General features: G+C 43.1%; 1 long non-coding RNA gene across 1 annotated transcript; it reads right to left on the bottom strand.

The window, feature by feature from the left end:
• Positions 1-1,371: 1,371 nt before the first annotated feature.
• On the bottom strand, positions 1,372-9,986 carry LOC109935965. Its single transcript, XR_007261461.1, has 3 exons — positions 9,866-9,986; positions 3,244-3,363; positions 1,372-1,673 (listed from the first exon to the last, which is right to left on the bottom strand). It is a non-coding gene; the product is annotated as an uncharacterized LOC109935965 (long non-coding RNA).
• Between the last annotated feature and the right edge of the window lie 6 nt (positions 9,987-9,992).

Below are 9,992 nucleotides of genomic sequence, written 5' to 3'. Positions count from 1 at the left end.
TGGCCTTAGCAGTGCTTGTTTATAGATACCAGGAGTATTTAAAAACCAGGAAACAAAATTCACCAGATGTCAACTTATTGTAGAGCCTAGTGCATAATTTTGGTCAATGGATAAGCATAACATTGTGATAGTGCTGTATAATGAATCTCGGCTCCAGGACATCACTGCAAGAGTTTGTCAAGATAGTGTTCTAGGTCCAACCATCTTCTGCTGCTGCATCAATGACCAAACCTCCCTCATAAAGGCAAAAGTGAGATATTCATTGATAATTGCACAGTGTTTAGCACCATTTGCAATACATCAGATACTGAAGCAGTTCATGTCCAAATGCAGCAAGAATTGGATAGCATTCAGGTCCTAAACTGATAAGTGGCAAGTAATATTTATGCTACACAACTGTCAGGCAATGAGCATCTCCAACAAGAGAGAATCTAATCATCTCTCTTGATATCCGAAGCATTGCCATCACTGAATCCCTCACTATCAACATCCTCATCACAAACTGAAATGAACTGGCCATACTGTGGTAAATACTTTGGCTACAAAAACAGGTCAGAATTCTGCAGCTGATAACTCACCTCTTGTCTCCCACAGCCTGTCCACCATCTACACAGGGAAAGACAAGACTGCGATGGAATACTATTCACTTGCATGGATAAATGCAACTCCAACAATACTTAAGAAGCTTGACACCATTCAAGACAAAGCAGCCTGCTTGATTAGCACTCTATCCACCATCTTAAACATATTCCCTCTTCCACCACCCATTCACAGTAGCAGCATACTGACAACTTGCCAAATCTCTTTTGACAGTGTCTTACTTATCTGTGACCTTTACCATCTAGAAGGACAAATAAATTGGAACACTGCCAGTTGCAAGTTCTCCTCCAAACACACACCATTCTGACTTGAAACTATAATGCCTCTCATTCAGTGCCACTAATTCAAAATCGCAGAACTCCCTCTCTAACTGTTCTGTAGGTAAATCTATACCAGATAGACTACAGTGGTTCAGGAAGGCAGCTCATCAACATTTTCCCAAGTGCAATTAAGGTTGAACAACAAATATCAGCCTTTTTTATTTTTTTTATTCATTCATGAGATGAGGGCTCGCTGGCTCGGCAGCATTTATTGCCCATCCCTAATTGCCCAGGGGGCAGTAAAGAACCAACTACATTGCTGTGGGTCTGGAGTCACGTATAGGCCAGGCCAGGTAAGGATGTCAGATTTCCTTCCCTGAAGGACATTAGTGAACCAGATGAGTTTTTCTGAAAATTGACAATGGATTTACAGTCATCATTAGATTCTTAATTCCAGATATTTATTGAATTCAAATTCCACCATCTGCCATGGCGGGATTCAAACCTGGGTCCACAAAATGTTATCTGGGTCTCTGGATTAACAATCCAGTGATAATACCACTAGGCCACTGCCTCCCCCATGATATTTTTATGACACTCATATCCTCAGAACAAAAACAATAAGCCTGCTGATATTCATTTTCATGCATTAAAAATAATAGCACTATTGTATTGCCCCTTCATATCAAAATATATTTCAACATATGGCTGTAAGGAAGGAGAAAACAATCAGGAGAAGGAAATAATTGATTCCCACTGCCACTTACAAAATCAAGCATAAGTTTCAAGCATAAACTTTGGATTATGCAGCATCTGTGGAGAGAAACAGTTAAAGTTTCAGATTAATGCCCCTTCATTGGAACTGAGGAAAGATGGAAAGATGAGGAACTGGAAGGGAGGGATGGAAGAAGAACAAAAGGGATGGTCTGTGATAAGGCTGACAGCAGAAGAGATTAAATGTCAAAAAAGGATTCCTGGTAGAAAAGCCAAAGAGAGTTATGGGTACAGAAAAGAAGCAAAAGGCACTTCCAGATGAGGTAAGAATAGCTAAATAGCAGCTGTGCAAATGTAAAATTAAGGAACAAAATGAGAAAAAAGCTGAACCAGCATAAAAAAAATCATAATTGAGGCAGTGGTTATGATTTCAATTTGTTGAATTCAATGTTCCGTCCAGAGAGTTATACAGTGCAGCACTCAAAGGTTTGGTCCTGTTCCTGAATGCAAGCTGATAAGTGACAAGTAAAATTAGCACGAGAAACTGCCGGGTAATGACAATCTCCAACACGAGATAGTTAAGCAACAAACCTTGACATTCAGCAGTATTACTATTGTTGAATCCTTGCCATCAACATCCTGGGGGGTTTGCAACTGACTAAAAACTTAAATGGACTATACATACCCTGGCGACAAGAATAGGTGAGAGACTGAAATTTCTGTAGCAAGTAACTAATCTGACTCCCCTAAAACTTTCCAAGACCTACAAAGCACAAGTCAAGAGTGTGACAGAATACCCTTCACTTATCTGGATTAGTATAGCTTGAACAATACTCACAAAATTCAATGGCATCCAGGACAAAGTGGACTGTTCAATTGGCACCCATCCAACACCTACATCATTCACTGTTTCCGCCATCAGGGCACCGTGGCATTAGTGTGTAACCTCTACAAGATGCCCCTCTTAAGCTTCCTCAACAGCACCTTCTAGACTCGTGACCTCTACTATTTAGAAGGACAGTATCAGAGGATGCATTGAAACACCATCACCTGCAAGTTCCACTCAATCATCAACCGAACCTGGAGCAATATCACTATTCTTTCACTGTTGTTGGGTCAAAATCCTGGAACTCTGTATTTAAAAGTACTCTGGAAGCACCTGGTTGTTCACTGATCATCTTAGTTTCTAAGAGAATACATTAATACTGACCATAGTTTCTGGGGTACCTTAAGCTGCAAGAGGATAAACAAGTTGTAGTCAACATCATTAGGTGGGGTCAAAAGGCATTCTTGTTGGGGTAATATTTTCAATCACCAGAAATAGATTAATTATGATAGAATGACTACTGGAACAGACTAGTCCAGAGAATGGTACAGTTGTGTGGACGGTCAAGAGCGAATGCAACATTATCACTAAGACATAAACAACACCATGTGAAACAAACCAAAGCTACTAACAGGACAGTAATCAGACAAAGTGAACACAGGGCCAGATTTTTGGATGTGTGAGAAAAAGCTGGGTCAAAACATGGGGGTTAAGCGCTGTGTTAATGGAATAAGCAGAGGTGGAAAGATTCAGCATTCATGACTTTTGTTTTGAAAGCATTGATGCATTGTCCAAAAGAGTATGTTAGTCTGATACAGTGAGTCATTTTGCTCATGAATTTACCTCAATCTTTTCTCCATTTGGCTCTGCACATCTTCCATCAGACCCTGTGGGCAGACTGGCCCAGCTCTTTGACATAGCCACGACAACCAGTACTCTACATTCAACCAATGAGATGCATGCCTACAGCAGGGCAAGAAATTAACGAGTAAGAAAGTCTGTAGGTTTGGCAACTCAATATTAATGATTGGGAAAATAGCATGCAAGTTGAGTTTGGTTTCAAGACCGTGAGACATAGAAGTAAGCCATTCAGCCCCTCATGTCTGCTCTACCATTCAATGAGATAATGGCTCATCTGATAATCCTCAACTCTACTTTCCTGCCCTTTCCCAATAAAAACCTTGATTTCATTACTAATTAAAAATGGCTATCTCAGCCTTGAATATATTTAATGACATGGCGTCTGTTCGCTGTATTGCAGGTGTAGTCTAATTAGTGCTTTGTACAGTTTTAGCAAGACTTCCCTGTTATATTGCATACTCTTCTAAAGGCCAATATTTCACCTGCTGAACTTATATATAAGCTTTTTGTGATTTATGCATGAAGACTTCCAAATCCCTCTGCACTGCAGCTTTCTGCATTCTTTCTCCATTAAAATAATTTTAAACTCCGCTGTTCCTTGTAGTCAGTGGCTTCAACAAAGCCAACCTCAAACAGGTGATGCCAAAATACCACCAACACATCTCCTGTCCCACCAGGACTCCGAACATTCTGGACCACTGCTGTATAACCATCAAAGATGCCTACTGCTCAATCCCCTACCCACACTTTTCAAAATCCGATCACAGCGCTGTGTTCCTCCTCCCAGCCTACAAGCAGAAGCTGAAACGGGAGAATCCCTCACAAAACGAAGTACAGTGCTGGCCCGATACAGCAGAAGACCACCTCCGGGACAGCTTGGACTCGGTGGACGGGACCGTGTTTAAGTGTTCAGCGGAAAACCTAGACGAGTCGCCACCACCGTCACCAACTTCATTAGCAAATGTCTGGAGGACTGTGTACCAAAGAAGTCAAACTGAGTGTTCCCCAACTGTAAACATTAGATGGACCAGGAAATCCACTCCCTACTGAAGGCCAGACGTGCAGCATTTAAGTCAGGTGGCCCGGACCAATACAGAAAATCCAGATATGACTTCCACAAAGCCATCAGGGAGGCCAAGAGGCAGTACCGGACCGAGTTAGAAGCCCAGACTTACCAAACAGAATCCCGCTGTCTGTGGCAAGGCCCAAACAACATTACAGGATACAAAATGAAACAGTGTAAGACGGCAGACAATGACAAATCCCTCTCTGACACGCTCAATACTCTCTATGCTCGGTTTGAACAGAATACCACCGACATGGCAACGCCTGCCCCGATAGCCCCTGATACACCTGCTCCCCCGTCACCATTTCAGAACTCAGATCGGTCTTCCTGGGAGTCAACCCAAGGAAACTGATGGGCCCGGACAGTGTCCCCGACCGAGCTCTCGGATCCTGTGTGGACCAACTGTCGGAGGTATTCACTGACATCTTCAACCTCTTCCTCCTACAAGCCGAAGTCCTCACCTGCTTCAAGAAGACCACCATCTCCCTGTACCCAAGAAAAAACACACAGTGCGCCTTAATGACTACTGCCCAATAGCATTAACTTTGATAATCAAGAGGTGCTTCGAGAGGCTGGTCATGGCCCACATCAACTCCAGTCTCCCAACCTGTCTCGGTCCCCTACAGTTTGCCTACTGACATAACAGGTTCACAGAGCATGCCATATCCCTAGTCCTGCACTCATCCCTGGAACATCTGGACAATAAAGACACCTACATCAGACTCCTGCTCGTTGGCTACAGCTCCACCTTCAACACCATTATCTCCTCCAGACTGATCTCAAAACTGTGTGACCTTAGTCTCGGCCCCGCCCTCTGCAACTGGATCCTCAGCTTTCTGACCCACAGACCACAATCAGTGAGGGTAGGTAACTGCACCTCCTCCACAATAACACACAACACTGGAGCCCCCCGAAGGATGTGTCCTCTGCCCCCTGCTGTACTCCCTGTACACCCACCACTGTGTTGCCAAATTCCGAACGAACGCCATCTACAAGTTCGCTGATGACAACACCATAGTGGGACAGATATTTAACAACGATGAGTCAAAATACAGAAGGGAGATAGAGGGCTTGGTGATGTGGTGCAACGAAAACAATCTGTCTCTCAATGTCAGCAAAACTAAAGAACTGATCATCGACTTGAGAAAGAAGGAAGGAGAACACGTCCCCATCTACATCAACGGAACTGAGGTTGAGAGAGTGAAGAGCATCAAGTTCCTCAGAGTGACGATAACCGACGACCTGCCTGGACTGCTCACATAAATGTGACAGTCAAGAAGGCACAACAATGCTTCTTCTTCCTCAGGCGGCTCAAGAAATTTGGCATGTCCATAAGGTCCCTCACCAACTTCTTCAGATTCACCATTGAAAGCATACTGTCCGGGTGCATAACGGCCTGGTACCGTAACTGCTCAGGACTGTAAGAAAGTACAGAAGGTGGTGTGCACTGCCCAGACCATCACAGAAGCCAACCTTCCATCCATGGGCTCTCTCCATGTAAAGGTGGCCAACATCATCAAAGCCCCATCGCACCCCGGTAATGATCTCCTACAGCCTCTTCTGTCAGGCAGAAGATACAGAAGCCTGAATACACACACAAGCAGCTTCAGGAACAGCTTCTTTCCAGCCATCATCAGACTGCTGAATGGACTCTAGCCTCAAATAATGTAACTTGTATGCCTCTAAGTCTTTTTGATCTGTAAATCTTTTGCTTGCTGTGATCTGCCTGTACCACTCCTAAACAAAGCTTTTCACTGTATTTCCATACATGTGACAATTAAAACAAACAAATTAAATCAAATGCTCCTGCCAAAGTACATTACACAGATTATTTTGCATCTGCTGAGATTTACACACACAGTCAACTTGTCTATATCCCTCTACAAACCGTGTAATCCTCATCACTTGCCTTCTCACCTATTTTTATGTCATCCATAAACATGGCTAGAAAGCATTCACTTTCCTCATGCAAGCCCTTAATATATATATTGTAAGCAATCATGGCACGAGCACTGATCGTTGCACTGTCTGTGGCAACCTACTAGTTACAGGTTGCCATTCTGACACTGCCTGTCTTTATCCCACCATTCTGTCTTCTATTAGTTAGCCAGTCTTCTATCCATGCTATAGTACTACCTTCAACTCCATAGACTCTTAGCTAATTAAGCAGCCCTACATATAGTACCTTATCAAATACCTTTTGGAAATCCAAATTTATTAAATTCTCTAGTTCCTCTTTATCTATCCTGATTGCTACTTCCTCAAAGAATTCTAATAAATTTGTCAAGCATGATTTTCCCTTCATGTGGCCACTTTATGTCAATTTTTCCCCCATTCTCCATCTCTCTTGGAAGTATGACTCCTTCACTACAGCTCAAAAAGCCATTTTTCATTTAGGAGTTGTATCTTGTTGTTCAAGCATTAATGCTGCCAAAAATTGCTAAACTTCTGTTGGGGGGCAGAAGGCACCGCAAGATATTTAACAGGTTGAGCAGCCAATTCTTTTTGACACCACACTTCCCAAAACCAATGGCCTCTGAAGACAATTTTTAGATATTTCCTTTAATAAAGCCTGAGAAGGGGCAACTCATTCGAGTTTATGTTTTGTGCCACAACCACTCCACTGTCCTGGCTTCTGCCTTCCTCCACTAATCATGAGCTAGCTTGTTGATATGCAGCAGTAGCAGTTATGTTAAAAGTGTGGTGCAGGCTTCAGTGGTTTAAATGATAGAAGATCGTTTATCTACAATATCTGTTTTCACAACCAAGGTGGTGTTAAAACAAATTCAAGTAAGCCAACCACCAACTTAAATAGTTATTTGATAGTGGAGTTGATTGTTTGACTGTCCAAATGTGCAGCTGAGTTACACAGACCAAAAATGTCACAGGTTGAATCCTCGATCTATGCTCAGTTGAGTCATCTTAGTTGAATGCTTTGGGCTGTTTCAGATCAATTTAAGGCCTGAGGGCTACTGAGGGGATTGCTTAGTCAGCTTGTCCATTCCAGATAATTGTTACTGGAACACACGTTGACATCCAATAAGAATGTAAGAAACAGGAGCAGGAGTAGATCATACAGCTCAATGAACAAACTTCACCATTTAATGTGATCGTGGCTGACAGTGGGCTTCAGTTCCACTTTTCCGCCTGTTTCCCATTTTCTTCGATTCCCTGAGACACCGGAAATCTGCATTACTCCACTTGAAATGTATTCAAAGTTGGAGCATCCACAACCCGTCTGGGGCAGGGCATTCTGAAGAGTCACATCCATTGAATGAAGAGAATTTTCCTCACCTCACTTTTAAATGATTGATCCCCTTTTTTGAAAATGTCCCTGTTCTAAATTCCCAAGCCACTGAAAACAATGGCAATATTTTTCCCTTCCCGGAGGCGGTGGTAAGGAGAAATAATTGAGCAAGTTGACCCTAGAGGGCTACATGCCCCCTCCCAATTAAGTTCTGGAAGAGAAGGTCCATGACAACTTTCTTGACTTACCAACCAAGGCTCTTTAATGTCAATTAATAATGACATACAGGCCTCAATTGGCACCAACAATGGCTGTTATCCCAGCTGAGAAACTGGGGAACACACCTTGCTGGGTTGAAGGGGAGTCCATTTGTCCCAATATGGGGGCAATTGGAAACATGGATGGAAGGGGCAAGAGGGTGTCTTCTTTAAACACACCCCATTATCCTTACCTCCAATCCCTCCCTGTGACCAGCAAAATGAAACATCTTAACTTCTCCTCTTGAAGACCAAGCTTTCGTTGATGGTCTTTAGGACCCTGGTGCTACTGGGCTCTGAATGACTAGCATCTTTTGGGGAGGCAAGACTCCACAGTTGAGGCTTGCGATACAAAGCTTGCTGGTCAGCTGTAAACAAGCTGATTGGCTCGCAATTCAGCAGGCTTTTTTGGTGTTGGGGTTGATGTGTCAGTTGTCACTGAACACTCCACTTCCAAATTTAGTCTGCAAATCAGAGAATTGGAGTCAACATTTCTATCCTTTCAAGGCCCTTCATTATTTTGTTTTCAATGAAATAAGCTTTAATTCTTCTCAACTCCAGAGAATACAGACCAATTCACACAGCCTATCAGAAGACAACTCTCTCATCTCAGGGTCCTGTCTAATGAACTTTCGCTGAAATTTCTTCAATGAATTATAGCCTTCTGTCAGGCCCTGGGGATTTGTTGGATTTTAGTCCCTTGAGATGCGCCCAGTACTTTTCTCTATGATACTAATTACAATTTCCTCACACTTATCAGTCCCTAGGTTATCCTCTATCCACTGTGAAGACTGACGCACTTTTTTGTTCAACTTATCTGCCATCCCTTCATTTCCCATGCTAATTTCTCCTGCTTTAGCTTCTAAGGATTCAATATTTACAGTCACTGGGTGGTAAGGTATAGAACTTGAATACTGATGAAGCTTTCTGTCTTGCACTTATCACGACAAAAAAAAAACTGGGCTACATACAACAGGTGAGCGAGTGGGACTAGTTTTAACAAACTAGCATGGAAATGATGCACTGAATGGCCTCCTTTGTGCTGTATTGTTTTATGGTTCCAAGGAGGGCAAAAATGATGATAAAAACAGAAGCTATCATGTCTAAACAATTGAGTGTTGAAATTGTACAGGCAAAAGACCTGAATGCTGTGCCAATTGATAGGTCACTCGCAACACTGCCACAACGTCTGACACATAACTTTACTGAATTCATTGCCATTCTGATTGCAGGCATACACTCTACCCTCCGGCTTTTTACATTTCTTCTATGCTTTAAGACCGTAAGGTGTAGGGAATTCATCTGTTCCACCAATCAACAAAATCATGGCTAACCTAATAATTCTCAACTCTACGTTCCTGCCTTTTCCTTGTTACCCTTGATTTCCCTTACTGATTAAAAAATCCATCTAGTTCCTGACTATACTTAATGACAGAGCCAGCATCAGCAACCCTAGTGTTGGCCCATGGCATTTCTGACACACGACTCCAGTTCAAATCCCTGACATTTCCGAGTCGTGACTTTATCGTGCCACACTCATCGTTTCTGTTCTAGCTCTGGCGATTGTTACATCCTGCATTTGCAAACACTGGGCTCTTCACTCGACAATCCCAAATATTGAACAGTCATTATCAGACTCAAGACATTAACTCTGTTTCTCTCTTCACAGATGCTGGAGACCTGCTGAGTTTCTCCAGCATTTTCTGTTTATATTTCTGAATATTTGGTTCTGTAAGGCCATAGTGTGTGCTCATGGCCCAGTTTCTCATACTCCTGCTTTCAGAGTCACGGCATTATGGGCTCTGAAGTGTCATAGACACCACATCCATAGACAGTCAACTGGCTCTAAAATGCCACGAAATGTCTCCCATTTATTCAGTATAGATACCGAGACCCGGCTCTCTCCACCCCACCTCCTCCCCCCACTTCCAAACCCAATTAGGCAAGGCCCAGGCTTTTCATGCACAATTCCCCACAACGGAGTCCTCCACCTGACAGAGCACATTACGAAAGCAATTCCCAACAAACACTAACATGTACATTCCGCTACCCCTCAGGCCGCAACCCGCCGACGGTCACAGTCTTATACCATTAACCAACCCGGGCTCCACAGACTGAAGGGGGGAAAGAGAGTGGATCCGCCACAGACAGCGCCATCGAC

Source organism: Rhincodon typus, unplaced genomic scaffold (genome assembly GCF_021869965.1).
Source record: "Rhincodon typus isolate 14 unplaced genomic scaffold, sRhiTyp1.1 hic_rhity00003635, whole genome shotgun sequence".
Lineage (NCBI taxonomy): Eukaryota > Metazoa > Chordata > Chondrichthyes > Orectolobiformes > Rhincodontidae > Rhincodon > Rhincodon typus.
Note: the sequence above shows the minus strand (reverse complement) of the source record. Positions and strands in the feature narration are given on the sequence as shown.